The 7190-nt window shown below is 38.4% G+C and overlaps 1 pseudogene; it reads right to left on the reverse strand.

Annotated features, from left to right (window-relative positions):
- Positions 1-2054: 2054 nt before the first annotated feature.
- Positions 2055-2197, reverse strand: LOC126010260 (uncharacterized; annotated as a pseudogene).
- Positions 2198-7190: the final 4993 nt, after the last annotated feature.

Here is a 7190-nt window from a genome sequence, read left to right on the forward strand (position 1 = left end):
GTGGAGGTAAATAACATATTTACCTCTAGCACATTACCCTTCTTTTCTTTTCTTTTTTTTTTAAATTTATTTAATTATTGGTTGGTTGGTTGGGCCACACCCAGTAATGCTCAGGGGTTACTCCTGGATCTGCACTCAGAAATCGTCCCTGGCAGGCTTGGAGAACCTTATGGGATGCCAGAATTCGAACGACCATCCATCCTGGGTCAGCTTCATGCAAGGCAGACAAATGCCCTACCGCTGTGCTATCTCCATGGTAGAAAAATTTTTAGGAGAGTACCCTTGCGGTTTTGTGTTATTTATAGAACTAAGTTATTGGGATTGTTTAGTTTGTTATTATTTTTCCCTTAGGTCTCAATATTCTGTGGCACAGTTCTTTTAGCAAGGGCAAATTAAAATTGGAAAATATTAGATACTAAGAAGTTATTATCCATTAGGGATGAACATTCAGTAATTTCTGGTTACAGGGGGCCTTCTGAACAGTTGCCGTAATGACTTGACTTAGGCTTTAATCATTCTCAGTATCAAGAAAAGTTCTGGAGTTTCTTGGGACAGACTCCCTCCTACCAGTACACTCCTATAGATGAAAAGACTGTGGCCACTGTCAGGCTCATCATATTGACTTGACCTTTGCATCATTACATCGGCCAACCCTCGGTATCCCTGACTTGACAGGGAAACCATAAAGGTGGAATGGTCTAGGAAAATTGGAGGTCATCTAAGAATGAGCTGCCTTACCACATAACGGTGGAGAGGCCTCAGAATATCATGACTCTGACGTAGGATCAGTGCTAACAACAATATTTTAAGTACTGAAATCTCACAGTGAAAACAATGGTAGAGGAGAAGCCTTCCTGGGATCTTGAAGAAAGACTTTTGAGTTAGACAAATTAATGTGCCTGGAGTCTGCAGTTGGTCTTATGGTAGGAGTTTCTTTGGTAAGGACACCCTGTTTATTAGGTCAAAAGTTTTTCTTCTTAATTTTTAAGCTTTTGCTGTCCTAAAAAAAATTATATCATTCCCCTTTATTTTTAGAGATGTCTGTCTTTCCCTTAGTAAGCTCACTTTCCCTTGGGGTGTGTATTACCTCATTTTACCTCTATTTTCTGCATTTTTCATAAAGTCAATTAGGGGAGATGTGGGATTAGTCAGATCCCATCCCATTTCGTATATGCCTTGATTACTCATTGGTTGAAAACATCTTTGAATGTAGCACCTTGGATTGGTATTAGGCAACTTAATCCCACCTCTAGGTGTGGTCCATTCCTTGTAATAATTGAATTTTCAGGAAAATGCTCTCTTGCGGTTCTGGATTTCTCATGAAGCTGCCTGATTCTTAGGGACTGAAGGCTTATGTGATGTGTGTGTGTGTGTATGTGTGTGTGTGTGTGTGTTTGTGTGTGTGTATAATGTCCTAACTCCACATTTGCTTCCAGATTCATGTCTTTCCAGTGTCATAGCTTTAGAACCTGAGGATTAATTCTATAAGACACTATGATTTACAAAGTTATTTACAGTTGAATTTTAGGCATGCTATGTTTTAGCAACAATCCCATCAACTCAACCCACCTCCATTCACTTCCTATCTGCTTGTGCTTTACTACCTTGGTTTTTTCCCCCTATATGTCCTTTTCTTTCCTATATTCTAGAGCCAAGGGTAATTGTGTTATGTACCCTTTAAAGTCATACATTTCCTTGTCCAGGTATTCTGCAGGCCACAAATAAATGAGATTAATTTGTCATTCTACTGGCTTACTTCACTTAACATGATATTCTCTAGTTCCAAGTAGTAGTGAATTGCAAGATTTGATCATTCCTTGCAGCTGCATAGTATTACATTGAGTATATATATATATATATATATATATATATATATATATATATATATATATATATATACACACACACACACACACACACACACACACATACACATCTTCATAATCCACTCAATATTGTTGGACACATTGAAGACCTAGGTTGATTCTTTTTTTTTTTTTTGGTTTTTGAGTCATACCTGGCAGTGCTCAGGGGTTACTCCTGGATCTATGCTCAGAAATTGCTCCTGGCAGGCTTAGGGGACCATATGGGATGCTGGGATTGGAACCACCATTCTGCATGGTATGCGTATTGCAGGCTGAAGCCTCTTCCATTCTTGTCAAAGGGAGTGCTAACTTTCTCTCCTTTTATACAACACCTAGGTTGATTCTTGCCAAACTTTTTGAATTGTATTGCAAGTTTTTTTGGTTCCAGAGCTGTTTTACTTTTAGTTGTTATGGTTGTGGTCTATCCTTTCCACCCCACCCATTCATGGGGAATATATTTCAGAATTCTCTGTAGTCTGAAACCTAAAAGAACAGAATCCTATAGATACTATGTTTGCTGTGATAAAGTTTAATTTCTAAATTAGGCAAAGTAGGAAGTTGAAAATAATAATAATATACTATAGTAAAGCAATTTTTTTTTTTGTGGTTTTTGGGTCACACCCGGCAGTGCTCAGGGGTTATTCCTGGCTCCAGGCTCAGAAATTGCTCCTGGCAGGCACGGGAGGACCATATATGGGACGCCGGGATTCGAACCGATGACCTCCTGCATGAGAGGCAAACGCCTTACCTCCATGCTATCTCTCCGGCCCCGCAATTGTTTTTGTTTTCTTTTTTAATTTAATTTTTGGGCCACACCTGGTGGCACTCAAAGGTTACTTCTGACTCTGTGCTCAGAAGTCACTCCTGGCAGGCTTAGGGGACTGTATAGGATGCCCAGGATTAAATTCGGGTCTGTCCCAAGTTGACTGTGTACAAGGCAAACTTCATACCACTGTGTTGTCACTCTGGCCCCAAAGCAATTGTTTTTATAGTAAATAAAACTATATCCTGTAGTAAAAATTTTAAGAATGTGATTACTATTGAAGTACCTTATCTCTATTTTCAGACCACAACTGACCATGGGGAACTGAAACCCCAGAAGAAAAGGGTGGGCTACTGTACTTCTCTCATGCTTGCATATAACTCAAATGTTATCAACCTAGTTACCCAGATGAAACAGATAGACTTCAAGGCAGGGAAACCCTGACTCCTTTGTTTGAAATGTACGTGTAAGCAAAAATGCATATTGCTCACAAGGTAGAAAGTTTAAAAAAAGGGAGAGACCTTTCTTGATCCTGCTTTGCTTGATCCTGGCATTCTGCATTGTCATCAAAGATGAGTCAGGTCTATCCTTAGGCAGTAAAAGTCTACAATTAAGTGTCACAATCATTTATGAAAACATAAAGAAAGGAAAGTGATTCCTCAGCTGCTTAAGCTAGTCTCATATTATGTAAGCATAGAAAACTCTTCTCAGAATCCTTGCATTTGCAGCTTGAATCAGTGACAGAACTGGATAGAATTGTGATAGAATGGATCATGACTGTGCCTAAACTAATGACCAGGTTAGATGGGAACTGTTGCTTCCATTGGGTGCATGGGTCCCTGGAAAATGCATGGGAAAAAAGTCACTTCCTGAGAAAAGAAATACAAATGCCCAAAAGGCATATGAAAAAATGCTTCACATCACTAATCATCAGGGAGATATAAATCAAAAAAACAATGAGGTACCAACTCATGCCACAGAGACTGGCACACATCACAAAGAACAAGAACAATAAGTGCTGGCGGGGATGTGGGGAGAAAGGAACTCTCATTCACTGCTAGTGGGAATGCCATCTAGTCCAGTCTTTCTGGAAAACAATATGGAGATTCCTCAAAACAAAACAAAACAAACAAAAAACCTGGAAATTGAGCTCCCATATGATTCACCTATATAGATATACCCTAGGAACACAAAATCACAATACAAAAATGTCTTATGCACATCTATATTCATTGCAGTGCTATTTACAATAGCCAGAATCTGGAAACATCTCAGATGCCCTTCAACAAATGAATGGCTAAAGAAACTGTTACATATACACAATGAAATATTATGCAACTGTCAGGAGAGATGTCATGAAATTTTTCTATACATGGATGGATATGAAAACTATTATGCTTAGTGAAATAAATCAGAGGGAGAGAGATAGACACAGAATAGTCTTACTCATCTATGGGATTTAGGAAAAATAAAAGTCATTATTGTAGGGCCTGGAGTGATAGTTCAGTTGTAGGCATTTGCCTTGCATGCAAGGGACAGACCTGGGTTCAATCTCTGGCATCCCAGGAGGTCCTCTGATCTTGCCAAGAGTGATTTCTGAGAGCAGAGCCAGGAATAACCCCTGAGCACCACAGGGTGTGCCCCCACCCCAAATAAAGACCATTATTGTAATGATACCCAGGAACAATGGAGATGAGGGCTAGAAGGATCAGCTCACATTATGAAGCTTACCACAAAGAGTTGTGAGTACAATTAGAGAAATAACTACACTAACAACTATCATGACAATGTAATGAGTGAGAGAAGTAGAATGCCTATCTCGAATACAGGCAGGGGGTGGGAGAGAAGGGAGATGGTGGGCATTGGTGGTGGGAAGATTGCACTGGTGAAAAGGGGCATTCATTTTTATGACTGAAATCCAACTACAAATATGTTTGTAATCATGGTGCTTAAGTAAAGATATTATTAAAAATAAACATACAAATAAAATATAGCTAAATTTATTTAAAAAAAAAACAAAAAAACTGACTAATATTAAGAAAATGACTGTAGAATTAGTCAATGAAGGATAGTGTTTCTGAGAAATGGAAAATAAAGCCCTACAATTTCTTGAGCTTACTTTCTATTATGATAAACATGATGTATTCAGGATGCATTTGGAAAGTCTCAACTTACAAGTTAAGTAAGTTATTTGGAGCCATTAACATGCATGTTAATCTAAAATAAGTTTTAAAAGTGGGAAATAAAAGAAATATAAGATATATTGAAAATAAATATAAATATTAGATTCACATTACATGTAAATGGTTTAAAAGTCCCAACTAGTTAAAAAAAATAAGTATATTAGAATACAACCAAAACTCACTTTTGGGTTTTGGGCCACACCTGGTGACACTCAGGGGCTACTTCTGGCTATATGCTCAGAAATTGCTCCTGGCTTGGGGAGCCAACATTTTTAAGTTTCTAAAACTGTCTTGGGGGACCATATGGGGATGCCAGGGATCAAGCCCAGGTTCATCCTGGGTCAGTCGTGTGCAAGGCAAACACCCTACTGCTGTGCTATTGCTCCAGCTCCTACATTTTTTTTTAAATTAAATTGAAAAAAGAAACTTTAAACGTCAAGTTTACTGTAATTCTTGAATGATGAGAACATGGAGGTTTCCTTGAGTAAGGTTGGAATCCAATCCTTATTTTGGTTGCTTGAAATCCTTCCCCCATCCCTCTTATTTCCTGGTATATGATTGTGATACAGAAAATGTAGAGGATGCCAAGTTATTTGGATTTTATGCAAATAACATATAGCACCCATTGTTAGGTTGCTCTTCATTCTCTTTGAAAGTCTATTGTCATCAATTTTGTATCCTGTTCCCATGAGAACTTTACCTATTTCTCCTCTCTGCATTCTGTTCTTGATGGATTATTTAGTTTCTCACTTGGACAACATGTCCTCTTCCCTTGATGGCCTATTTAAAACCATCTTCTATTTTGTAAAAAAGTTTTCCATCAAGGCATCTATATATTAATTTCCTTTGTTTTTCATTTGCCTTCTATCCAGGGCAATTTCAATTGCTTTAGTACATACAGCTGCCACCAGATACTAACAGCGCGTTGACCCGGAAAGTTACATTTCCCAGCATTGTTTTTGTATATTTGATTGTCTTCAGTATTTTATGTGAGTTGTAAACATACTGGGTAGAAACAACTCAATAAGTGACAAACAGTAAAATGAATAGTAAAAAGTTATAGACTCATAAAAGAAGAATGAGTGGGATCCCTCTACCCAATAGAAGTAAGCCGTGGATATCAATATGTTCTGAAAATGCGAGCTAACTGCTTTTTGGCCTTAAAATATTCTTTCAATTACAGACTTGTTTTTTATTTTTCTCCCCCCTCAACTGCAACACACTATTCCCTTCCTGCTCAACTTCTTAGTCATTCTAGGAAACATTGATTTATTTTATTTTTTTATTTTTTAGGACCAAATCTTGGTGTCATTTTTTTTTTTTTTTTGGATTTTTGGGCCACATCCGGTGAGACTTAGGGGTTACTCCTGGCTTTCAGCTCAGAAATCACTGCTGGCTTGGGGGATCATATGGGACTCTGGGGATCGAACTGAGGACCTTCCTAGGTCAGCCGTGTGCAAAGCAAACGCCCTACTGCTGTGCCCTTGGTGACATTTCTTTCTTTCTTTTTTTTTAAAATAATTATCTTTATTTAAACACCGTGATTACAAACATGATTATATTTGTATGATTACAGTCATGTAAAGAACACCCCCCTTCACCAGTGCAATATTCCCACCACCAATTTCCCAAATCTCCCTCCTCCCCGCCCCCCTACACCTGTACTTGAGACAGGCTTTCTACTTCCCTCATTCATTCACATTGTTATGATAGTTTTCAGTGTAGTCATCTCTCCAACTGCACTCATCACTCTATGTGATGAGCTTCATGTCATGATCTGCACCTATAAGCCCTCATCTCTCTTGTCTCTGAGATACTGTTAAAAATATCTTTCATTTTTCTTAAAGCCCATAGATGAGTGAAACCATTCTGCGTCTTTCTCTCTCCTTCTGACTTACTTCACTCAGCATAATAGATTCCATGTACATCCATGTATTGGAAAATTTCATGACTTCATCTCTCCTGATGGCTGCATAGTATTCCATTGTGTATATGTACCACAGTTTCTTTAGCCACTCATCTGTTGAAGGGCATCTTGGTTGTTTTCAGAGTCTGGCTATTGTAAATAGTGCTGCAATGAATATAGGAGTAAGGAAGGGATTTTTGTATTGTATTTTTGTGTTCCTTGGGTATATTCCTAGGAGTGGTATAGCTGGATTGTATGGAAGCTCAATTTCCAGTTTGTGAAGAAATCTCCATATCGCTTTCCATAAAGGTTGTACTAGATGGCATTCCCACCAGCAGTGAAAAAGAGTTCCTTTCTCTCCACATCCCCGCCAGCACTGCTTGTTTTCCTTTTTTGTGATGTGTGCCAATCTCAGTGGCGTGAGGTGGTACCTCATAGTAGTTTTGATTTGCATCTACCTGACGATTAGTGAT

The sequence above is a fragment of the Suncus etruscus genome, chromosome 5 (assembly GCF_024139225.1).
Source record: "Suncus etruscus isolate mSunEtr1 chromosome 5, mSunEtr1.pri.cur, whole genome shotgun sequence".
Taxonomy (NCBI): Eukaryota; Metazoa; Chordata; class Mammalia; order Eulipotyphla; family Soricidae; genus Suncus; species Suncus etruscus.